The sequence below is a fragment of the Molossus molossus genome, unplaced genomic scaffold, assembly GCF_014108415.1.
Source record: "Molossus molossus isolate mMolMol1 unplaced genomic scaffold, mMolMol1.p scaffold_m16_p_5, whole genome shotgun sequence".
Taxonomy (NCBI): Eukaryota; Metazoa; Chordata; class Mammalia; order Chiroptera; family Molossidae; genus Molossus; species Molossus molossus.
The window spans coordinates 105877074-105904360 of NW_023425388.1; the positions used below are offsets into that span (position 1 = coordinate 105877074).

General features: G+C 36.5%; 1 protein-coding gene across 1 annotated transcript in view; it reads right to left on the reverse strand.

The window, feature by feature from the left end:
- The window catches only part of ROBO2 (roundabout guidance receptor 2), a 1312832-nt gene that overhangs the window by 678226 nt on the left and 607319 nt on the right, over window positions 1-27287 (reverse strand). The gene's annotated exons all lie outside the window — the stretch shown is intronic.

The window sequence follows — 27287 nt, forward strand, 5'->3', positions numbered from 1 at the left end:
CTTTGTCACAGCTGAACTCGGTCTCATCTTATCTTGTGAAAAGAGGCAGATAAACTCTGTTCGCAGAGGCCTCTCAGGTCAACAGGTCAAGGTTAGGTTAGCTAAACATTTGTTCTGTAATTTGTGAAATATAAACACAACCTCTATATTAAACAACTAAATAGCTCTTAATAAAACTTTAAGGATAAGAAAAAGTAATAAAAAATGAATAGCAAGTTTTCTCATGTGACTTGTTAGTAATTGATTATGCTATCTTGCTGTCAGTCATTCCTAATGTAAGAAGCATCACTTATATTTATGCCCATAACATATATGCATATACATATACATATACATGTTCATGAATGTGTATGGAAAAAGAGCTTCAGTTGTGATCCTTAGTACTAATGAAACACAATGAACACTATACTATATAAAAATACTTGGAAATCAGCAACACCTAAAAATGAGAATACTTTCCAGGTTAATGAATAGACTTTAGAAAAATATTTTTTCCACAACCAATTGTCATAAAGAAGATCACAACTAAGAAGCTTCTGCATGGCAAAAGAAATCAGCATCAAAATGAAAAAGGAACCCATTGAATGGGAGAACATACTTACCAATGATACATCAGATAAGGGGTAAATTTTCAAAATGTATAAAGTACTCATACAACTCAAAAGAGGAAGACCAACAACCCAATTAAAAAAATGGGCAGAGGAACTGAATAGACACTTCTCCAAAGAGGAGAAGCATGTTTTGCATACAAATGGCCAAGAGACATATGAAAAATTCTCAATGTCATTCATTACAAGAGAGATAAATATTAAAATGACTATGAGGTATCATTTCACCCTTGCCAGAATGGCTGCCATCAACAAATCATCAAACAACAAGTGTTGGCAAGGGAGTGGAGAAAAGGGGTCTCTAGTACACTGCTGGCGGGAATGCAGACTGGTGCAGCCACTATGGAGAACAATACAGTGTTTCCTCAAAAAATTAAAAATTGAACTGCCATTTGACCCAGTGATCCCACTTCTAGGAATATATACTAAGAAGCCTGAAACACCAATCAGAAAGAATATATGTACCCCCATGTTTGTAGCAGCACTATTTACAATAGCTAAGATCTGGAAACAGCCCAAGTGTCCATCAATAGATGAACGGATGAAAAAGCTGTGGTACATTTACAAAATGGAGTACTATGCAGCGGTAAGAAAGAAATATCTATTACCTTTGAGATGGCATGGAGGGATCTGGAGAACATTATGCTAAGCAAAATAAGCCAATCAGAAAGACAAGTATCACATGGTATCACTTATTTGTGCTATATAATGAATAAAATAAGCTGATAAGCAAAATAGATCCAGAGACATGGAAGTAGGGAACAGACTGACAAACCTCAGAGGAAGGTAAGTGTGTGGGGGGGGATGGATGGGAAAAAAATAAACCAAATATCTTAAATGCCTATATGCATAACCAATAGTCACACAACAGTGTGGTGAAGGTGGGGGAGGGAAGGGGGAGGAGTGGGGAGGAATGTGTCAGTGGGGGAAAGAAGGAGGAAATCTGTAATGCAATCGAGATAAGAGAAAGAAAAAGATTTCTTGACTAGCAGGTAGTGAAAGGCGGTTCACTTCCAGCTATAAGATGCTTTGTAGGAATGGGGCCCAACCAAACAGGTGGGATTTCTGTGAAGACTCGGGAAACTTAATCAAGGTTTTTGTTTTACATCTCATTGGGAAAAAAGAGAGTTCCTTCAGCAATTTCCTTACAGTTATTTGCTAATATGTCAGTCATTGTTCTTTTGGGGCTTTTGTGTTAAAGATGGAAAGAAGAAAAAATATAGTCTCTAATAAGGTTATCAGGGAAAACTAAGTATCAGATACTAAATGATGAAGCTGTCAGAGCATGCATGTAGATATGGCAAAACAAAGTGCAAGAAGAATATATTAGAACCAGTTAACCAGCCTTGTGGTTGGAGTCCAGGTTAGATGCGCTCCCCTCTGCACTGTCTGCCACGTGGGCCCTTCCTGTGCACTGCTGAGGGCCGCGTGCGCCACCGTTGGTTGAGCTGAATCTAGTTAATGGGATCTTAACCCATCTGGCATCTTCTAGTTTTGCTCAATAATTTGCCCTCAAAAAGAGTTCTACTAAACTGTAAACCACATGTAAAAATGTAAATATTGTGGTTTTCATTTTACCTTTCTGAACTACTATGTATCTATCAACCTACAGCAAATAAAATGCTCTTGAAGAAACACTCGATTGATAACTAAAGACAAACTGACATAGTCACCGTGTGTGGCCTTTTTATTTTGCTCAATTTATAGAAAAAGTGGAGATGTTTATTGCTGCCAAATACATGTGTTTATCCTTCATGTTTTAAAGTAGCCTACATATAAAATCTAACTTATGTTAATTCAGCTGTGCCCAAATTGATGGTTAACCTAGGTATGTAAGTTCAGTTTATATAGATGTTAGGCAATTGAACCCTTTTCAGTGTCTATATATTTAGATCAAAACATTCTGGGATATTTACTATATTCTCCTTTATATAAGATTTAAACCCTATTACCATTATTTCCATATTAATGGAAGCAACCCATTCATGTCAATTTTATAGTTTGAGAGGTAGAGATATCAAGAGAAATGGTGGTCAATAAATCATAGAAGATTAATTTGCAATAAAAAGGGCCTTTTTTATTATTTTGAAGTCATAGAACAATATTTTTCAAAATGCAATTTTTCATGTGTAATTTATTATTGTAAGTAACTATATACAAATAAGTAAATATACATTAATTTATCTATGGGTGTCAAAGGCATAACTCCATAGTATAATGGGAAAAGTATAGATTGAGAATAAGTCATATAAAAACTTAATTGTAGGGGACAGAGAAAAATGGCGGCGAAGTGAATGGAGGGATTCAGACCGTCTCCCAAGACCAAACTGGATTTACAACGAAAACAAAGGCAAACCGTCAGGAAAGGGTAGCTGAAGGACACCTTGGAGGACCACTTAACCAGAAACACCCACTCAGTCCTGGTAGGCTTGCGAGGACGGGAGAGGGGACCAAGAGCCCAGGGTCCGCAGCGGCCTGGGCAGGGGCCAGGGAACTAGAGGGGAAGTTAACTCTACTGTCTTTCTTCCCACCGTGCCCGGCCTGGAAACCCTGCAGCCGGCTAGGCTAGGCTCTCCGCTGGAGCCGCACAGACTCCTGGCCCCCAAGGAACTGGGCGGGACCAGGGAACTCGGAGGGACCGGGGAACTAGGCGGAAAATTAATTCTGCTGCCTCCCCTCCTGCCGTGCAAGGCCCTGTAGCCGCTGAAGCCGCACAGACTCCTGGCCCCCAGGCAACTCGGTGGGACCGGGGAACGCGGCGGAAAATTAAGTCTACCGCCTCACTCCCTGCCGTGCACGGCCTTGGAAACTCTGCAGCCGGCTAGGCTAGGCTCTCCGCTGAAGCCACACAGACTCGCAGCCGGCTAGGCTAGGCTCTCCGCTGGAGCCGCACAGACTCGCAGCCGGCTAGGCTAGGCTCTCTGCTGAAGCCGCACAGACTCGCAGACCCCAGGCAAATCGGTGGGACCGGGGAACGCGGTGGAGATTTAACGCTACCGCCTCCCTCCCTGCCGTGCACGGCCCTGGAAACTCTGCAGCCGCTGAAGCCCCACGGACTCACGGCCCCCAGGGAACTGGGCGGGACCAGGGAACTTGGCTGGAAATTATTCCCACCACCTCCCTTGCCACCCTGCATGGGCCCTCCTAACGCTATAGCCTGCTAAACTCTCCGCTGGAGCCACACAGACTCCCGGAGAACAGGGGACTTGGCGGGATTAAAGTGGGTCCTCCCTGGTGCATCCAAACCCAGGAGAGGGAGCCACAAACAGCAAAACACGAACACCCACTGGGAAAACTTGGCAGACTCCAAAGCCCACTGTGATAACCAAAATGGTGAGAAACAGAAACAAAAGCCAAATGAAAGATCAAGAGACCTCTACAGAAGATGAAATAAATGAGGTGCAGTTAAGCAAGTTAACAGAACTAGAATTTAGAGCCATGATGTTGCGGAAGCTCAACAGCATGTGTAAGGACATGAGCAACATGAGTAAAGACATAGAAATGTTGAAAATAAACCATCTGGAAATGAAAAACCAACAGGAAGAAATGAAGAATGACATATCAGAAATGAAAAACACACTGGAAGGTCTAAAAAGCAGAGTAGGGGAAGCTGAGGACCGGATCAGTGAATTAGAGGACAGGCTAGAAGAAATCAACCAATCAGAAAACCAAAAGGAAAAAAAGATTAAGAAACAAGAAGAGAGCTTAAGAGAATTGTGGGACAACTGGAAACGTAATAATATTCGTATCATAGGAGTCCCTGAAGAAGAAGAAAGTAAGCGAGGGCTAGAGAATATATTCAAAGAAATAGTGACAGAAAACTTCCCTAATTTGGTGAAGGAAGAAGGCATTCAAGTTCAAGAAGCTCAGAGAGCCCCAAGTAAGAAGAACCCAAACAGGCCCACACCAAGACACATAGTAATCAAACTGCCAAAAATTCAAGACAAAGAGAGAATCCTAAAAGCAGCAAGAGATAAGCAACAGGTTACCTACAAAGGAACCCCCATAAGGCTCTCAGCTGACTTCTCACAAGAAACATTACAGGCTCGAAGGGAATGGCATGAAGTAATCAAGGTCATGAAAAACAAGGATCTGAATCCAAGACTACTCTACCCAGCAAGGCTATCGTTCAAAATAGAAGGTCAAATAAAGAGCTTCCCAGACAAAATAAGGCTAAGGGAGTACATTAGCACCAAACCAGCACTGCAAGAAATGTTAAAAGGACTGCTGTAATTACCAGGAGAAATGGGGAGAAAAATAGAACCACACTAAACAAAAATGGCAATAAATAAGTACATATCAATAACCACCTTAAATGTAAATGGACTGAATGCTCCCATAAAAAGACACAGAGTAGCTGATTGGATAAGAAAGCAAGACTCATCTATATGCTGTTTACAAGAAACCCACCTCACAACAAAAGACTCACACAGATTGAAAGTGAAGGGATGGAAAAAAATCTTTCAAGCAAATGGAAAAGAAAAAAAAGCTGGGGTAGCAATACTGATATCTGATAAAATAGACTTCAGATTGAAGGCCATAACTAGAGACAAAGAAGCCCACTACATAATATTGAAAGGATCTATCCAACAGGAAGATATAACATTGATAAACATATATGCACCCAATATAGGAGCACCAAAATATATTAAAAATCTTCTGGAGGACTTCAAAGGAGAAATCGATAGCAATACAATCATAACAGGGGACTTCAACACCCCGCTCACATCACTGGATAGATCCTCTAGACAAAAAATTAGCAAGGAAACAGAGACTCTAAATGAAGCACTAGACCAAATGGATTTAATAGATATCTACAGAGAACTACACCCCAAAACTACAGAATTCACATTCTTCTCAAGTGCACATGGAACATTCTCAAAGATAGACCACATGTTAGGGCACAAACTAAGTCTCTACAAGTTCAAGAAGATTGAAATTATAACAAGCATCTTCTCAGACCACAATGGTATGAAACTAGAAATCAATTGCAAGAAGAACATACAAAGACATTTTAACACATGGAAGCTAAATAGAATGTTATTAAACAATGAATGGGTCACCGAGGAAATCAAGGAAGAAATCAAAAACTTCCTGGAAACCAATGAAAATGAGGACACAACAATACAAAATCTATGGGATGCAGCAAAAGCAGTTCTGAGAGGGAAGTTTATAGCACTACAGGCCTACCTCAAAAAAGAAGAAAAATCTCTAATAGACTACCTAACCTCACAACTTAAAGAACTAGAGAGTAAACAAAAAGAAAACCCCAGAGCAAGCAGAAGAAAAGAAATAGTAAGGATCAGAGCAGAAATAAACGACATAGAGACCAAAAAAACAATCCAGAGGATCAATAAAACAAAGAGCTGGTTTTTTGAAAAGATAAACAAGATTGATGGACCCTTAGCCAGACTCACCAAGAAACAAAGAGAGAGAACCCAAATACATAAAATCAGAAATGAAACAGGAGAGATAACAACTGACCCTACAGAAATACAAAAGATCGTTAACAACTACTATGAAAAATTATACGGCAACAAATTCGAAAATCTAAGCAAAATGGACAAATTTTTAGAAACACATAGCCTCCCAAAATTGGATCAGATAGAGATTGAAAACTTGAACAGACCAATAACAACAGAGGAAATTGAAGATGTAATCAAGACTCTTCCAGCAAACAAAAGCCCAGGCCCAGATGGCTTCACAGGGGAGTTTTACCGAACATTCAAAGAAGAACTAATACCCATTCTCCTCAAACTATTTCAAAAAATTCAAGAAGAAGGAAGACTGCCAAACTCGTTTTATGAAGCCAGCATAACTTTAATTCCAAAACCAGAAAAAGACACAACAAAGAAAGAAAACTACAGGCCAATATCCCTGATGAACATAGATGCCAAAATCCTGAACAAAATACTAGCAAATCGAATCCAGCAATACACCAGAAAAATTATCCACCATGACCAGGTGGGATTCATCCCAGGGATGCAAGGCTGGTACAATATTCGCAAATCCATAAATGTGATACACCACATAAATAAATTGAAGAATAAAAACCACATGATCATATCAATAGATGCTGAAAAAGCCTTTGACAAAATCCAGCATCCATTTCTGATAAAAACGCTCACCAGTGTGGGAATTGAGGGATCATACCTAGACATAATAAAGGCCATATATGAAAGACCTACAGCCAACATCATACTCAATGGGCAAAAACTAAAAGCATTTCCCTTAAGAACAGGAACAAGGCAAGGATGCCCACTTTCGCCACTCCTATTTAACATAGTACTGGAAGTCTTAGCCACAGCAATCAGACAGGAAGAAAAAATAAAAGGGATCCAAATTGGAAAGGAGGAAGTGAAAGTGTCATTATTTGCAGATGACATGATACTGTACATAGAAAATCCCAAAGACTCCACCAAAAGCTTACTAGACTTAATAAATGAATTTGGCAAAGTAGCAGGATACAAAATTAACGTCAAGAAATCGATGGCATTCTTATACACCAATGATGAACTCACAGAAAGAGAAACTAGGCAAACAATCCCATTTACCATTGCGGCAAAAAAATTAAGATACCTAGGAATAAACTTAACCAAAGAGATAAAGGACCTATTCGCAGAAAACTACAGATCTTTGAAAAATGAAATAGAGCAAGATGTAAAAAAGTGGAAGAACATACCCTGTTCATGGATTGGGAGAATTAACATCATTAAAATGTCCATATTACCCAAAGCAATCTATAGATTCAACGCAATCCCCATCAAAATACCAACGGCATACTTCAAAGAATTAGAACAATTACTTCAAAAGTTCATATGGAACCAAAAAAGGCCTCGAATAGCCACAGCAATCTTGAAAAGGAAGAACAAAGTTGGAGGGATCACAATACCAGATTTCAGGTTATACTACAAAGCCACCATAATCAAAACAGCCTGGTACTGGCACAAGAACAGGTATATAGACCAGTGGAACAGAATAGAGAACCCAGAAATGGACCCTAGGCAATATGCTCAATTAATATTTGACAAAGGTGGCAAGAGCATACAGTGGAGTAAGGACAGCCTCTTTAATAAATGGTGCTGGGAAAATTGGACAGCTACTTGCCGAAAAATGAAACTAGACCATCAACTTACACCCTACACCAAAATAAACTCAAAATGGATAAAAGACTTAAATGTAACCCATGAATCCATAAAAATCCTAGAGGAGACTGTGGGCAACAAAATCTCAGACATCATACGCAGCAGAATTTTTACTGACACATCACCTAAGGCAATAGAAACAAAGGAGAAAATGAACACATGGGACTACATCAAACTCAAAAGCTTCTGCACAGCGAAAGATACAATCATCAAAACGGAAAGGCTACCCACTGTATGGGAGAGCATAATTGCCAATGATATATCAGATAAGGGGTTAATTTCCAATACATATAGAGTGCTCACACAACTCCACAAAAGGAAGACAAAGAATCCAATTAAAAAATGGGCAGAGGAACTAAATAGACACCTCTCCAAACAGGACATACAAATGGCTAAGAGACATATGAAGAAATGTTCATCATCACTAATCATCAGAGAGATGCAAATCAAAACAACAATGAGGTATCACCTCACACCGGTCAGAATGGCCGCCATCAACAAATCATCAAACAACAAGTGTTGGCGAGGGTGTGGAGAAAAGGGGACTCTAGTACACTGTTGGTGGGAATGCAGACTGGTGCAGCCACTATGGAAAACAATATGGTGTCACCTCAAAAAATTAAAAATTGAACTCCCATTTGACCCAGTGATCCCACTTCTAGGAATATACCCTAAGAAGCCTGAAACACCAATCAGAAAGAATATATGTACCCCCATCTTTGTAGCAGCACTATTTACAATCGCTAAGATCTGGAAACAGCCCAAGTGCCCATCAGTAGACGAATGGATTAAAAAGCTGTGGTACATATACACAATGGAGTACTACGCAGCGGTAAGAAAGAAAGATCTCTTGTCCTTTGAGACTACATGGAGGGACCTGGAAAGTATCATCCTGAGTGAAACAAGCCAAGCAGAGAAAGACAAATTTCATATGATCTCACTGATTTCTGGAATATAATGAACATAACAGTTTGAGGACAATCCCCTAAGGAGTGGGGAGCTGAGAGAGGGATGAACAACAGAATTTATATGCATATAGGCATGAACAGTGGACATGGACAACAATCGGGGGAAGGGGCGGGGAGGGAAGGGGGAGGGGGGAACCACTGGGGGAAAAAAGGAGAATCATTTGTAACAAAAATTATTCAATAAAAAAAAAAAAAAAAAAAAAAAAAAAAAAAAAAAACTTAATTGTAGGTAATAAATTTATTAGATATGTAATATCAGCCGAAATGCCTTAATTTTATTCTTACTCAGTTTTTTTAATCCATAAAATAAAAATAACAATCACATATATCTCATAAATTTGCTATGAAAAACAAGGAGATGATATATGTGATATTATGTGGATACTGGAACTCAATAAAAATAATTAAACCAATCTAAAGAAACTAATGTAAAATGTGTTAATATGTAATGAATTTCTTCTTTAGAAATTATATGGTCCTAAATATTTATTTGACATTTGTATATTTTAGTGAAATATTGTTGGTTTAATTAAGCATTCTCACTGAGCCATTTAAAATGCTAATGCTGAGTTCACTCCATTGATTTCTTGCCTGAGCCAAGCATCATTTCTCATGCATCCTAACCAATTTTGTTTCCTGAAAAGCCTCTTCTGTCACTTTCCAGCTTGTAGATTTAAGCTGGTGATAATAGAAACCAACCAAATGCTGTGGCCCAGCCAGGCCACAGGCCCACTTGTGTGAAGACATTCGTATTTCATCATGTTTAGAAGGGTACTTCTAGTCTTGATTTGGGCCTGAAGTGAGGTCACCTCTCAAATATGAATTAAATAACTGAATTCTGGCTAAAATTATCTCTGGGTAATTTTCTTCCTTTAAATGATATATTGCATTCTTTTTAAAGAACAAGTTGTGGTCATACAGTGGCATTTTCGTAAAATCTCCTTTCCCGAAAGTACAGGAAACGGCAGAGTTAGCCCTTTGAGAAAGTGATTAATGCCCTGGCCACAGAGAAGCAAATGGCAACGTGGATAAATGCCTCGTCTCTTAACGCCATGCTTTAAGCGAATGTGGCTGGTCACAGCAGAAACTGTAATGAGGGGTCTGTAGAGGACGGGACTTCAGAACAAACCAGCAACGCATTGGTGGGAATGTAAGAAAATGATAGTGGTCCCAGAGGAATTTCCTTTCTTCCAGGCTTATACTTTGAAGCTTTGAATTCTGAACTTTTGAACTATGTTGGCTTTATCTTGTCCCTTTGCAGAGATTTGCAAGGTATTCTCATAATACTCGCTATAATTATGTTCTTAAAAATTAATGATACAATTATTTCCAAAGAAAAATTGTCTTACTTCCAAAAAGTCTACAATGAGCAAACACACACTCACATATACAAAGTCCTTCCGACATGATTAGTTCTATCACTGCTTAAGAAAAAACAGTGCTCTTTGTTATATCTTGAAAGCCTCCAGTAAATTATTATAAAGCTTGTATGTTATTATCAGAGACGGGAACACTCTCTTTATAACTAAGAAGACAAAGGGGAAGCAAAAGGGTAAAAATCAAGAGAGAAAGCCAGCATGTGGCCAGTTGAGGATATACAATTGAGGTTAAATGTATTCTTCAAAATAGTTATTTTTAACAAATCGTTTCTTTGTTTGATATATGATTCAGCAAATGTACTGTTTTGGGTTTTTTTTCTGTGGTTTTATGGTACTTAGAGACAGAGTACATCACATTCTCTAAAATAATAAAATTAAGTTATTGAAACAATTTGTTGGTGCTTAGAGAGTCTCCTGCAAAAAAAAAAAAGGCCGGTCTCTCAAAGACGCTCACACGTGCCTTGCAGTCTAGTTCAATTTCTGGTTTAGTATAATGAGGGAAGCCACAGTCACACAAAAGAGGCCTGGTATTTCAATCAGTCATTAAATTTTAAAGCTTTGTTATTTTCCAGAAGAAATACTTTAACGTTTTTTTCCTATATTTACGTTTATGTATTGATTCTAAAAATCTGCAATAGGTAAGGTCAAATTTCCTAGCCACCTTATTGAATTCTGCTATTTTCACTTATTTTCAAAGCTCATTGAACCAGCTGATAGCTCCACCTTAGGAGATGTCTTTAACTTGCATCTTTGTTAATAAATGTATAAATCTCCAAATGCTATAGGATCAGGACACACATCACCTAGATCCACTGTAAATGAATAGAAAGCTTCCCATGCTGGGGAGAATGGAGGGGAGACTATGCATTCATGCAGCTGTCACTAAATTAACTTCAAAAAATGATTAAATGGGAAATATCAACTCTTGAAAAATGTAAGCCTTTGAAACAGCATTCTAAAATATAAACCTTGCTGTAGAAAGGATAACCTACCTAGCAACAGAGAATGTCACATATTAAGCTGACAGTATCCATCAATAATTGATGAAATTATAATATTTATATGGTTTTGAGGCAAATAATACAATGCTGATGAAAACTTGTATATAAATAGTATGCCATCCTCTATTTTAAAAATTGAAATATTCAAAATTTATCTTTCACTGGAAGCTAGTAGAACAAGGAAGAACAAATTGTCAGATATTTCTAGAACACATAAAATATTTGAATCCTTGCCTTACTCACTAACACATAACTAGAATATCAATTATTTTATTTGAATTTCATATAAACATATGTGACTTATAAAATGGGAAACAATAATATAATTATTGGTTTTTATGCATAATATATTCAAATAAATTCCCCGAAAGGAGATATTGATTAGATCATTATGAGAGTTCTATAACATTAATATGTTACACAGGGTGGGACAAAAATAGGTTTGCAGTCGTGAGTACATGAAACACAGTTTATTCATGTATTGTCATTTATGAATTATTGTATTATTTTCCCTTCTAACAACTTAGAACCTACTTTGGCCCCACCTTGTACCTTAATAATATATGTTATTACTATACATTCTACTTAAATTAAAATGTTGTACATGGTTTCTGGAACATATAGTTACATAGAATGATGTTAGAAATTTCATAAATATAAGACACATCTACAAGGCCAAGCTACAAAACATTATGCATTATATATAATTCTAGAGAAAATTCCCTTAAATTGATTTGCCATGAATAAGTTCTCTCTCAATCATTATTGAATGATTATTAGAAATATTTAAAACTTAATAGAAATGTTATAAAATAACACATGCTGTTTGTGTAAGTGCAATGATACATTTAGATATTCAAGTTCTGCCAAGCTCCTTTAGGTTCACTTCAAAGTCAAGAAAAATATAAGCATAAACAAGCAAACAATACGTAAACCTTCCAAAGTCAAGACAAGAAAGAACGCTGGCCATGTCTCTCACACCTCCCGTTGCTACACTGTCAGTATCTAAAATGGAAATAAGCAGCCCAGCCGGTGTGGCTCAGTGGTTGCGCGTCGACCCATGCACCAAGAAGTCACTGGTTTGATTCCTGGTCAGGGAACATGCTCAGGTTGTGAGCCAAATTCCCAGTAGGGGGCATGCAGGAGGCGGCCAATCAATGTTCTCTTTATCGATGTTTCCATCTCTCCCTCACTCTCCCTTCCTCTCTCTAAAATCAATAAAGAAAAAATATTAAAAATAGAAATAAGCAATCTTCAGAAGTGGAAAAAATATTGTAAAAAACATCTACATTGTAGAATGAGTCTTCAGTGATTTTCTAGGTTTTGCTAGTGTACTGCGTGTATGTGTAATTCTGTCACTTTCCCTTTACATTCTCGGGGTCTCTGTCTGAGACTAGCACAGTAGCAGTTACCTTACTAGCCTGACGTGAGGAATGTGAGAATGAGGGGTTGTGTTCTACAAAGTGCCCAGCAGAAGGTCTGGACTGTGATGGACACTTAAAGAATAGTGGATTTAATGTAACATATTCTCTCTGCTGTGTAAGTGAATGTTGGTTGATGTCATGGGGGCCCTGCTCTTAATGTGTCTAAAACAAAATTGTGATTTATAGATGAAAAATTTCCTCTATGACTTAAAGCTCCTCTTTTTGAACCCATGATCAATATACCAAGTATTGATTGAATACTTCCTGTGTACCAGGTATTTTATCTCATTTAACCCTCACGAAAATCCCAAGATAAAGGTGTTAAAATGAAGCTCCTCTTACAGATGAAAATACTAAAAACTAAGGGGTGGAGGAGAAGTTTAAAATCCCATAGCTGGCAAGTGAAGAGTTAGTATTGGAACCCAAACAATAATAGCAGTGACTACACTCTTACCTTTAAACTATAACCTCTTCCACCTCTTATCCTTCCATTCATTGGTTGCATATCTGTTCATGTTCTCTGTTCTCTGCATCCTCACTCTTGTTAATAGGACTCCAATATCAGACAGAGACAGAGGCATTACAGTACAAATATGTAAAGCATACATGATCTCAAGCTCTGACTTTGTCATTAACTAGCTTGGACCCTGGGAAATTTAACTTACCTATGCTATGACTCAGTTTCTCATTGTAAAAATGAGAAAAATAAAATAACACAGGTAAAACCGTGAGCACAGTGTATGGCACAGGCTAGGATCTCACTAAATATTATACACACACACACACACACACACACACATAGCTTTGTGTGAAAAAACCATTAGTCTCTGCATTTCAGGTAATCTTTATGAGTCAATTAAGTGATTTGTTTAGTTACATAAATATAAAAATGCAAGAAGGAATAACTTATAGATGTAGATAGTTCTACGCTAGTACCTACAAACAGAATGATAATGTATGCATCATACATATTGGTTTAGCAATTACCTTTTGAATAATGACATTGTGGAAGATTCTTAACAGACATCTTTAATTCTTATAACAGCCGAACAATTTCATATTTCACTTTAATAGACGTGAAAGAGCAGATTCAGAGAATTTAACTTCTTGCCTAAGGTTGCACAACCATTAAGTGTCAAAGCAAGAATTTGGATTCTGAAACATATATTCTTCTGTTTGGTCCAACCTTTCTTCCCACACAAAAAGAAACACACAACTCCCCTTTGGTGGGAAACTATCTGTGCAATACAGCTTTGCTAGTCTATTTTCAGTTATTATAATAATTACAAATCACCAACAACAAGTCTAAACTGCTTTCAGCCAATAATTTTAGGTAATACCCAGTTCTTAGAACACCAAAAAAAAAAACCAACCAAACAAACAAAAAAACAAAACAAAAACCCAAACAAACAAGAAAACACCCCAAAAAAACCAGAAAACAGTGCTATGATATAGTATAGAAAAAAAAAAAAAAATACTATCACCGCAAAGGAAATAACAGAATCTGATAGAACATGTATTGGTTGTCTAGTCAAGTCATATTATTTTACTTAGATGACAACCAGGGCAATGAAGATGATATATTTGGGATATATTAAGAACTGGATGAAATTCAAAAAGTCATCAAATAATTTGATCAATCTAAATGTGAATTAAAACCAATGTGATGCCTACTCCAGTTTTACCCACTATTCCCCTACTGACCACATATACGAGAAGCAATCCCGGAGTCTCAGAATTCCCAAAGAACGTCAATAACCTTCCACAATGTCATACTTCACTGTTTAACTTGTTCTTTTATGGGAAAATCCTCCAATAGGATATTCACCCTTCAAGTTGAACTCTAAGCCATATTTTTTGTTCTGTTCTTTTCAATATATTCCTTTGTCTCTGTATTATAATTAGACTGGAGTTCAGTTGGTCCTGGAGGCAAGGAGAGAATAAAATACATGTGACAGAATCTTAAACCCAGTCTGAATTTTTGTTTCTTTGACTGTTCTTCACAGATTTTATGCTTAAAACTTTAATTTTTCAATTTTAAATCTCCACATCTCTCTGTAGCTTTTTGGAGTACTTTCATAATTCAGGTATTTTTGATTTATGAACTTTCTAATGACTACTTGGAAGGATAAAGAAAGACAAATATGAACAGAAGAAAAAATATTTAGACAATTTTATTGCTGCCTATTATGATACAATCTGTGCTTTGTTGTCTATAAACATTTAAGTAGTGTTATTATGAACAGAGATGAAAGTCCAATAATCAAGTTTGTCATATTTTCTATGAAATATCTAATAGCAACTGGTCTATAGAACAAGCTTATATATTTCATAGAACTTTTCTTCTTTAGAATCACTCTGTATAATCATGGAGCTTCCTCAATGTTAAGTTCCTTTTGTGGTAAAAGTATACTTTTAATCACATGCAAAATTGTGGTTCTGTGTGCTCTCTGAGAATTTTATATATACAACTATTTCTGCATTTATTTTATATATGAACTCTTTATATACTTATTATTTAATTGAATTTACTATGGTACAGGTTTCAAGGGTACAAGTCAACAAAATACCATCTGCATGCTACATCGTGTACCCGTCACCCCAAGCAAAGTCTCTTTCAGCCCTCATTTCCGCTCCGTCTGCCCCTGCACCTCACCCTTACTCCCTTCGCCTCTGGCTATCACCACACTGTTGCCTGTGTCAATCATTGCATATATGTTTTTTTTTTTTTGCTTAATTCCTTCACCTTCTTTCATCCAGTCCTCCAACCCCCCACTCACCTCTGACAGCTGTCAGTCTGTTTCATGTACTCATGCCTTTGTCTCTATTTTGTTTGTCAGTTTATTTTGTTCAATAGTTTCTACATGTAAGTAAGATCATATAGTATTTCTCTTAGCATAATAAGAGATTATTTCACTTAGGCTTATTTCACTTAGCACAATAATCTCCAGGTCCAACCATTCTGTACCAAAAGATAAGATTTTCTTTTTTATGGCTGAATAATATTCTAATATATAAATGTATGAGAGTATTTTTTATCCTCTTATCTTCTGATGAACACTTGGGCTGTTTCCAGATCTTGGCTATTGTAAACACAAAACATAAACAAAATGAATAAAAATCACATGATCATATCAATGAATGCAGAGAAGACATTTGACAAAAGTCAGCATCCATTTATAATAAAAACTCTCAGCAAAGTGGGAATAGAACAATCATACCTCAACATAATAAAGGCCAAATATGAGAAAACCCATAGCCAACATCATACTTAATGGGCAGCAACTAAAAGTGTATTCTCTAAGATCAGGAACAAAACAGGTATTTCTGATTTCATCACTCTTATCCAACATAGTACTGGAAGTTCTAGCCACAGCAATCAGACTAAAAGAAAAAATAAAATCATCCAAATTGAAAAGGGAGAAGTAGAACTGTCATTATTCACAGATGACATGATATTGTACATACAAACCTCTAAAGATTTCACCAAAAAAACCCTACTAGACCTAATAACTGAATTCAGCAAAGCAGCAGGATACAAAATTAATATTCAGAAAACATTAGCATTCTTATATTCCAATACTGAACCATCCGAATGATAAATTAAGAAAATCCAATTTTTTATTGAAAAAAAAAAAAAAAAAAAAGATACCTAGCCCTGGTCAGTTTGGCTCAGCGGTTAGAGCGTCAGCCTGCGGTCCAGAGAGACCCGGGTTCGGTTCCCGCTAAGGGCACGTACCTCGGTTGCAGTTTGTCCCCGACCCTGGTTGGTCGTGCGGGTGGCAGCCGCTCGATGTGTCCCTTCACGTCGATGTTTCTCTCTCTCTCCCTTCCTCTCTCTCCCTCCCACTCTATCTGTACAAAAAATGGAAAAATATTCTCAGGTGAAGATAAAAAAAAAAAAAAAAAAAGATAACTAGGATAAAAGACCTGTTATCAGAAAATTATAGGATACCAAATAGAAAAATTGAGGAAGATACAAATAAGTAGAAGTATATACTGTGTTCATAGATTGAAAGAATTAACATCATTAAATTTTTCATTCTACCCCAAGCAATCTATAGATTCAACACAATTCCTATTAAAATGCCAATGGCATATTTCACAGATTGAGACCAAATATTCCAAAAATTTATATGGAACCCAAAAATACCTTGAATAGCCTCAACAATCTTGAGAAAAAAAAATAAAGTTGTAGGGATCATACTACCTGATATCAAAGTATACTACAAGGCTATTGTAATCAAAACAGCCTGGTACTGGCATAAAAACAGACATATAGATCAATGGAAGAGAACAGAGAGCCCAGAAATCAACCCACACCTTTCTTTTTTCTTTATTGATTTTTAGAGAGGAAGGGAGAGGGGGAGAGAGAGAGAGAGAAACATTGATGAGAGAGAACATCAATTGGCTACCCCATGCATGTCCCCCACTGGAAATTAGGCCCACAACCTGGGCATGTGCTCTGACCAGGAATTGAACTGGCGACCTCTAGGTGAATGGGTCAACACTTAACCCCTGAGACACACTGGCCGGGCAAGCCCCACCTTTATACTCAATTAATATTTGACAAAGAAGGCAAGAACATACAATAGAATAAAGGCATACTCTTCAACAAATGGTATTGGGAAAATTGCAAAGAGGTAAAACTAGACCACCAACTTACACCCTACACAAGAATAAACTCAAAATGGATAGAAGACTTACATGTAAGTTACAGAACCATGAAAATCCTGAAAAAAAAATATAGGCAGTAAAATCTCAGACAACTCTTGTAACAATATTTTTGCTGGTATATCTCTTAAGGCAAGGGAAACCAAGTAAAATATAAACAAATGGGACTACATCAAACTAAAAAAGCTTTGCACAGCAAAAGAAGCCATTAAAATATATAAAGAATGGCCTGGCCAATGTGTCTCACTCAATTGAGGATTGCTCCATGGACTGAGAGGTCCCGGTTCAATTCCTGGTCAGGGCACATGCCTGGATTGGAATGTGGGCTCAGTCCCCAGTGGGAGGTGTGCAAGGGGTAGCCGATCGATGTTTCTCTCTCACATTGATGTTTATATCTCTGTCTTCCTCTTTTTAAAAAAAATCATGAAAAACATATTTTAAAACTGTCTCTCTCGCTCTCTCTCTCTATATATATATCTATATCTATATATAGATATAGATATAGATATATATGAACTCTTTATATGAACTCTTTAAAACTGTTCGCAGAAAGTGTAAAATTGACTAAACCAAATCTTTTGAAGATGAAATATATAAACTAAGATAACTTCTCCAAATAACTGTTATATAATCATGTTTTTTTATATTTTATGGTCACATTGCTGAGAACATAGATTTCAGAGCTAGTTCAAAATAATCTGCATTTGGAACTAGCTCTGAAACATTTTGTGTTAACCCCAATATAAGAGATTGAGGTTCTAAAGAAATCTTCTTCTATCCTTCATTCTGCCTGATTAATGAGGAAAATCATAAGAGCCTGCTTCGTTAACTTGTAAGTTGATAGCTGATCGGTTTTTAGGTAGTGATATCTAAGATCCATCCACCAAAAAGCTTCTGTGAAACATTACGGAAAAAAATGAAAAATTGAAACATGTGCATTTTAAGCTATCATATATTTGGATTTATTTTACATTTTCTTTTGAGAGTCTCAGAAAATCAAAATGAGTGGTTTTTCTCTGTGTCACATTAGCTTAAAAAAATATAAATGTTTAGAACTATCCATGGAAATTCTGACTTAGTAGGGTTTATTTCTTTGAACAAACTTCAGAGCTATTTTTATGATTTCCCAGGGTTAAAAACCACAGTCCTAAAGAAATTATCTGACTGAAAATGGGCCGCAACACTGGTCCAAATTAACATTTACTGAATGTTCTACATTTGTTTACTGTGCCCAGTTTCATGTGCGATATACCTGGGCCCGTTCAAATTGCTATCTTAGATGAACTGCTGTTTGATTGACACATGATATACTTTCATCCTGCAGAAGAGATTTGATCTTAATAATACGAGGGGCAGAAAATTTTACAACCATTTTTTTTCTTAGTTATCTTCTCTTGCTTTCAGGATTATAATATTATTTTATATTTTTTACAAGACAAACAGTGCTACAGCATTCTAAACAGTTTTAACTTCAAATTTTCATTTATGTTTCGGTATGAGAGGTAATTCCAGTGGGAGCACTGTAAGGGACTGCTTCAGAGATGGGACGCTGTGGCCATGGGTAACCGTCAGGACTTGTGTCTTAGAGACCGGGGCAGCCCTCGGAGCCACAGAAACTCTTCACACCGCTTCAGGTAGGTGTGAGGTTTCACCTCCAGTATGTATTTAAGCACTTTCTTCTTTTTCTCACTTAAAATAATCTTAACTCTTGAAATAAGAGATTTCAAAAATGATGCATAATGTGGAATTTTAAAATGTTTTTTAAATTAAAACAATTATTGAAAGTTAGATTTTTAATTTATAAGCTATATATACAAGAATACACACATACATTTAGAAGGGGATAAAGAGAAGAAAAAGCTCTGTGTTGCTGCAAGTCAAAGTAATTAAAAATTGTTAACAACTCACATTAATAATAAATATAAAAAGATATTTCTTTCATGACCACTTCTAAGTTTTGAGCTATGGTTACTGTGTGGGGTTCATTCTTGCGCTGTCTTCAGGGAACATATTTTAAAAAATAGCTATAGCTAAAATTAGTGACTCTTATTTGGGGTTTTGTGTGTAAATTTTACATCTTAACTTCTAAGATTAACCTCGCCTCAGGAATGTCAAACTGATAAGAACACTGGAGAACAATTTTTAAATATAATTTTCGTCTATGTAACCAGCCGAGTGACATAATTCATAATTTTGTTTCTTTGCAATAGTCAGAAAATTATATAAAATCTCAATTCTCGCCATTTCCTGAAGCGAAGTATAGAAAGAAAATCATTAAAACATTATTTCTAAAAATAAATATATAAATCAGCAAAACAAAAATAATTGATCCATTATGAGAACTATGAGTGGAATTTATGCACTGAGGTATTTTAAACTCAGAGTTTCTAGCATTTTCCTTCATAGGCTTATCAGCAAAGAATCACTTTTTGCTTGTAAAGTAACCACTTCCTTTAGTCACGTTCACATAAATTCAAATAAAAAATCAAGTTCGAAGCAACAGAAGGCAATATTTTCCTCAGGGATTTTTAAAGTGATTTACTAGCAATTACTTCCTTAAATTCAGGCCTTGGAGAACAAATGCACGTCCGAGGAGCAGAAGTTCCCGTGACTGGCAGGGTAGGCCTGCACGGTCATCTCTAACGAGAGAGACCGGCTCCCTTGATGTATTTATCAATTCCCTGACATAGGAGCCACTGCCGAGCTCTGCCTTTGAACGCCGTGTGTGCTGCGACTTCTCTCTACTCAGACAAACGTGTCACTTCACCACTCAACCAACCGGCCACTAAATTGGTCCTCCGCAACGGGTCTGAGATCAATAACTAATTTTGAAAACTGATTAGTTTGCACCAGCGCAGAAGACAGTTCCGAATTTTGCCAGAGGACATAATCAGCCAGTAAATAGAGGTATTAGTGCACTAGTAATAGGTTGGTCCTGCAGCACACCCCTACCATAAACTCTTTTCCACAAAGGGCAATTCGACTCTTTATAAGCAACTTTACTTGTAAATTAAACTTTTTGTTTGATGTTGAAATAAAGCTTAGTTTTATTATGCCACATAGTTGGTTAATAAGAGTTGTTTGTAAATGGATTCTAATAAAGCAAGCAAGCTCAGCCTTGGGTGACTGTTAAAGAGCCACAGACATTTTTATACGTTTTGGTTGGTTGTGAATTCCAGATGTTTCCAACATGAAAAATGTTATGTTCTAACAGTTAATGGTGTATTGCTAGCCATTCCGAAGATGTATCTTTCTATTAGCTGGGAATGTTGCTATGGAGAAAACTGTATGTCTGACCTAGAAGAGGCGGGGAGGGAACTGTATTCAAGGAGAGGGGGATATCAGTTATGCCAATAATTGAAAAGATATCGAAAAAGTAAACATCTTACCCACAACCACTTCCGCAAAACATATGCGACTACATCATGCACAAAAAGGATGCTGTTTTAGCTTCTTGCACTGGCTTTATACTTAGCTGCAAAAACTGATTACATGGATAAAACCTGACCACTCATTATCATGTGAACTGGTACTAAACTCAACACACAACTTTGAAAATCACTCTCAATGCACCCGCTACAGTCTGGCAATTGCTCAGGCTCCATGTTAGTGCTGTGATAAAATGCAGCTTCAGAAAGATGTGGTAAAATGTGCTCTTCTTAAAATTCTGAGCAGTTGAGATTCCACCAGCAAAGCAGATCTACAAATCGGGGCTCTGAGGCTCGTCCGACACAGCCCAGACCGAACAGCTCCAGCAGGGCCCGCCGTGATTTCAATGTGCATCCTCGCTGCACTCTGATGTCTGCACTGGGGCTGACAGCGGAACAGCAGACCCGTACACATCATAAACATATTCCCAGCAGAGACTCTTGGTTTTACCTTGGGGTGGGAGGTAGATACTTAGAAAATAGACGGGGATTCAGAACCTCAGGCCACCTCCGTTCGTTCCTTAGAGACTCCGGAGACCCGAGTGTACCACGGGGCAGTGCGGGGACGAAGCTCCGTCTAGAGTATTTCATTCACTGCACTGAATAAACCAATCTTCATTCTTTTATTTTTTCATATTCAAAGGGCATCATTCCACCCACAATTCTACTTTTGAAGAAAAACTCTCCAGAAGAAAGAAAAAAGGAAAGAAGGCGGAGAAAAGCAGAGGGCTCCCCTTGGGTGCCAATGCCCCTCAGAGGACTTCATTGTGGAAAAGCCCCCCCCCCTTTTAAAAATCTGTGCTCCTGAGCACAATGTACTCAGTCTCAATTAAAGTTCATCCAGAATTAAATTTTACTACTTTAAAAAACCAAAAATAGTTAATTTAATCAGAGGCAGTAGATACCTGTATGTATTAGCTATTGATTCTTTGTGAATTAGATGGAAAAACAGAGAACGTTTATCCCAATATCACAGAAACATTGTAAGTCCAGTAAAATACCTGAGAGGTATTCTAATGTTAATTTCCTTTGATATTGGAAACATAGTGTTGCTAAAACTCTGGCAAAGCACAGTTTTGGGAATGGAAGTAATAGGAAGAGAATATGTAAGAACTAATTTGTTTTCTTTCCTGAACATGAAAATATCAGAAGTAAAATGGAAATTAAAAAATAAAATTATAAAAACATAAACAAATAAAAATCATAATACAAATAGGTTCTCCTATCATTTATCTGGTAGAGATAATTTTTTTATTTTTATTGCTGGAAACAAACCAGCAACAAACAAACATTTCAACTGTTTTCTTTACAATAATACTGACATCTTGTAAGCAGATGTTATATTTAATTTCAGATATTAAACATACATATTCTTAAATGTAGAATTTGAAACAAAGGCCTAGATTCTATACTCAGGGCACAATAGTTCATCATTCGGGACCTCATTTCTTGAATCTGTGGCTTGGAATTACATACATGTCAGTTGTTGAGCCGCAGTCAGACCAACACTTCACCCCACAAGCCCCATTTCCTAAACCTGACTAATCATAAGACTTGTGTTATGTTGGTAAGAAAGCAATTTTTTCATGTTCCCTGGGACATTTTAATTTATTGGTTCTGGGGTTGGAGGATGGGAGTTATTTCGTAAAGTGTATAGTTTCTGCTTAGGGTGAGGAACATGTCTGGACACAGTGAAGATGGTTGAACAACACTGCCAATGTACTTAATGCCAATGAGCCACACGCTTACAATAATTAAAATGGCAACTTGTAAGTTTAATATATACGAAACATTTTTTGAACATGTCCATAAAAATTGTGATATCTTTTTGACTTCGATGTAAAAGCTAGGTTTGTAACTATTTTGTCCATCATGATAATGTAATAGCACTGTATTCTCAGATTTTAAAGATCATTTTATAACATTATTATATCATGGCCATAATGATAGTAAAATCATTCTGAGAACCATTAGAAACTTTATTTTTCTCGATGATATTCTTTAGTTAGCTTCTCCATACTACTTCGTTATAAGCAGAAACACCAAACTTTATTTTCATCATACTTGTGTGCTGACACTCTGCTCCTAGGAGTCTGCCTTCTGACTCCTAAAAGCAGAAGATTATAAGTGTTTCTGAGCTAATCCGTTCCCAAGCGTGTAGACACAGGCACGGTATTACCTGTGACGAGAGAAATGTATGCCCTTCAGGTGTGACAGCTAAGTAAACTAGGTCCTTGGACGGAAATAGAGTGAGAAAATTTATTCAGAGGACTACTTGCATTGTAATATTGTAGAAAATGACTAATAAAGTGTAGTTACATGGAAGTTATGGCTTATTAAGTGCTATTTCAAAGGCACTGTCCTAAAATAATGCCAGAAGTTTTCAAAACAAGCTAGTGGCTGATAGAAACCTATTGGGACATTTAAATGTGTCTTTCTCTGCAGGGCACATTTGCAGATAAATTTCCCTATGCCTAGGCCTCTGAGTTTATATTAAATATATTGAAAGAAAGGTGTTTTTAAACTTGATAAACATTTTCCAATTTAATTCTGGTGCCTAAATATTTACTCTGTTGAATAAATAAATGAGTCAGTTGGGACCTGTAAATGGCAAGCCACTGAATTTTCTCTTTCTTCATTGTAAGTCACTCAGCACATAGAACTGAATAGATATTTGAGAATAAAGACAGTCAAGGTTAAGACTACAGCTATAGGCATTTAAAAACCCCCTCCAGCAAAGGAGCATGTGAGTACAGACTTACTCTAGTGGAACAGAAGCCTTTAAATGTAAAATTGTAATAAACATATACACTCACTCACATTATGAAAGGAGCATATGGGCTTTTATGTTGCCCTATTGAGATTAAGTTGTGAGGAAGGGAGGCGTGTGTGTGTGTGTGTGTGGGCACAAACATGCACACACTCCAATACAGGCACACATACACCCATCTAAGACAGTCTCTCCTCTCAGTTAACCATATTCCCTACCAAATGCAATACAAAATGATGCTTGATACATCCTGTTCATGCTCAATAAGAAATATAGATGGAAAGGACCATTTTGCTGTAAAAGTTCATCTCCAAAGTGAAATTCAACATTGTATCAGGGGAGAGTGCTTGATTAATTGAAAGCATATTGAATTACACGAATACTAGCAGGGCATTGGCATCCTTGAGTAGATAGACTAGATTTTTTGCTTTTTAGGTCTAATCCTTGTCATTCAGGATAAAAGTAAGTTTGAGTTAAAGGCCCTGGAGTCCTGTTTGCGCCCCACAGCTGCCTAGGTATGCTGCAACACGACGGGCACATTCTGTTCTTTTCTTGCCATCAGTGAAAACGCAGCCCTTGATTGAGCTGTTACAATATGTCTGGCTTAGTGTCATCACTTAGATTACTTCAAGTTTCCTTGATGGTAACAACCATCATCTGTTCGTTACTAAACTTAAATGCACAATTATCAAAAGTTTCTGTGACTCTCGAGATGGGTGTCATTCGCGAGTGGCACACAGCTGAGGTTCACAGCGTGAACCTTCCATACATGTATCTATTCGAGTGAGATGTATTTTTCAAGGATGAAGAGATGCCAATTCAAATAAATTTTTAAAAGGCTGAATAAGATTTGTATTTAATTTTCTATCTAGAACTTGTTAAAATTTTAGCATTTTTGTCAGAATGGTACTGGATAGCAAATTTTTCTACAGATATTGTGATGAATCCTGTCCAATGTCCCTGGTATTTGGTTACATTAAAATGCTAGCATTACTGACTACTATTTGGCAGAAGTTTGTGTAATGTGTGCATATTTTAGTCAATAAATGAAAATATGACATCTGTACAAGTTCAAATAGAATCTGGAAATTTAATTTAATAAAAATTCTTTTTGCTGAACATGCCAGGAGAGAAGCAAATGTAGTTTATTTTTTAATAGGTTATTACTTTATTTTTTAATTGAATTTATTGGGGTGAGATTGTTTAATAAAATTATATAGATATCAGGTATACGATTCTACAATACATGTCTGTATTGTGTATTCACCACCCCACGTCAAGTCTCCTGCCGTCAATATTTATCATTTATCCTCCCTGTACCATCTTCTCCTTCTCCACCCTTGTTTTCCTCTTGTAATCACCATACTGTTGTCTGTGCTTCAATATAAAAGTAGTCTATAATGGAAGAATTTCTTTGCCATGCCCTGATGATGAAGAAATTATTTATATGCATTGCAAATCAACTATAGTATCAGCTCACTTAAAAAATATAAGTAAACATGGTCAATCAGAATGTAGGCTATGTTTACAGAGAATATATTGACTATGTATATAATAGGAGGTGGCTGATAGTCATCAGTCTTACATCCTATTGACCTATGCTGATCCAGAGGGACATTTACTTGCCAAAATAAACTGCTAGATACAATTTACCAAAGTTATGTGATCATGGACCATCTGTGCTACAGAATGCATTTTATATCTTGCAGAACAAAGTGGGCAAGGTTGCCACTGAAAACTTGACGAGATAATTGGCGAAGTCAAGAGTTTCATGGTATCAATGGCTATTTATTTGTACTATTTGGGCCTTTTAAATAGGAAATAAAATCTGAAGGTATAGCAGTTGGCTATACAAAAGAGTGAGAATGGAGATTTTTCTTCTTTGATTATAGTCTACATCAGGCTAGGAATGGCTCAGATTACATGTAGAGGTAGAAGAACATGTTTTTAAACAGGTTACCAGGATTTACAAAGAAAAATTTTAATTAACTAAGGAAGTACAGAGAAGACAACACCCTTAAATAGAATATTCTTTCTGTTCTATGGAGTATAGCAAGAGTGATGATATGGAAATAAAATAATGTATCACTTTAAAATGTCAAGAAAGGAATTAAAATCTGTATTTTTGCCTCTATTTCTTTTCCAATTTTCATATACATACACACTTAAATATGTACACAGATAGTTCAGAGAAGCAACCACAATTTTAAATGCATGATTGCGATGGTGTTGAATGGACTCAAAGACTAGAATAGGATAATTGAAGTTTGCACCAGTTTAAAAGAAATAAGGATCTGTAAGAATGAAAGATGATATAGCCAGAGTGTTAGTTCACAAAAAGAAAAATGAAAAAACATTAGAAAGAGAATACAAGTTGTAGAAATAAACTTTAGTCCTTAAAATGGAGGGAGAAATAGTTCACGGAACTCAGGTTCAGGTCCCAGTAGGGAACAGGCCAAGTGGAGCCCAGCTCGTACCTGTAAAAACTGGTGTGTGCTTGACAACTGTCATGACCTTGAGGATAAGAACATTGTAGTAAATGACTCTACTTTTCAACTCATAATCTTAAGAAAGTAAAAATGAAAAGAAATAAAATCTATCTCTGAGTTTGTTTTAACTAGAAGGTTAACTTGAGCATGGTCAGAGGTGTACTCTGACTGTTGTTACTCAGTGTGGTCCATGCACTACCGCCATGAGATTAGCACAGATATTGTAAGTAAGGGTTTAGAAACTTCCATGGAGCAGTTCAGGCTGTGATCTCCTCCCATGTAATCGTTTTTCTAATAATTCACTTTTGATGTGTTTTTCAAAATCCATGAGTGTTGGGAAAAAGAATAATAAAACTTCTTTCATCACATAGGTCTTCAGAATGAGAATCACTGCCCTAGATAATGAGGGTTTCATGTGCAAATCTGTTACACACATGGGAAAGAGACTCACAAATTACTAAACAATATAAAGGCAAATTTGATTCTATTGAAGAAAGAAGAAAACAAAGGAAAATTAGCCCCCATGAATGGCATCTGAGGGCACTGTAAAGATGGTCACCGAACCAGTTTGAGAGATTTTGGAGAATTCATGATAAAATGTGGGATACTAAAAATGAGTGTCATTCTAATTTTATAAAATGGAAGACAATAGGTTCAGGTAATCATACTGAGATGGTTTATTAAGTTATTGAGAAAGGCAATAATTACTATGTCCCAATATGATACACTAAAAAGAAGTGATTTTAGAATAATCTCTTCTTTTTTTTTAGTGTATTTATTTATTTTTTATTATTTTTTTTGATGATTAAAACACACAACTTTATTGCTAAAACACAAGTCTAAGATTAACAAATGTCAACCAATACAAAAGTGTAGGTTATATGATTAATTTGCTGTCAGTTTAGGTAAAGAATAAAAATGTTAAAATTCAAGATTTCTGGCATTATCCTTTTTTCATAAGAGAAATCATTTCACATCATTTTGATATTTTTCTTAAAGACATATGCCAGGACTATAAATAGGATTTCAAAATATATAAATTAGAGCCAATCAGTTAAACTTGTCAAAACCCACAAGGCAAATATTTGGAATATGTATTTATTTGTTATCTATATAGTGCATGCCTGGTTATTAGTAAGAGTTTTTTGTTTTTTTTTAATAGAGTAGTGAAATAGTAGTCAATAGTTGAACAACTTCATATTTGAACTCAACAGTTAACTTTATTTCTGTCAGCATAAGTAGCTAGCAAAACTGGAAAACTGCAGCATATCTGATTATTAGGACCACTCTACCTTTGGTAAATTATCTTAGTAATTCCATTAGAGGTCTCTCTACTTTCTGGGATCCATTAAACTTTTCTTGACCAAATGTATACAAAAATTCCTTTGCCTATAATCACTA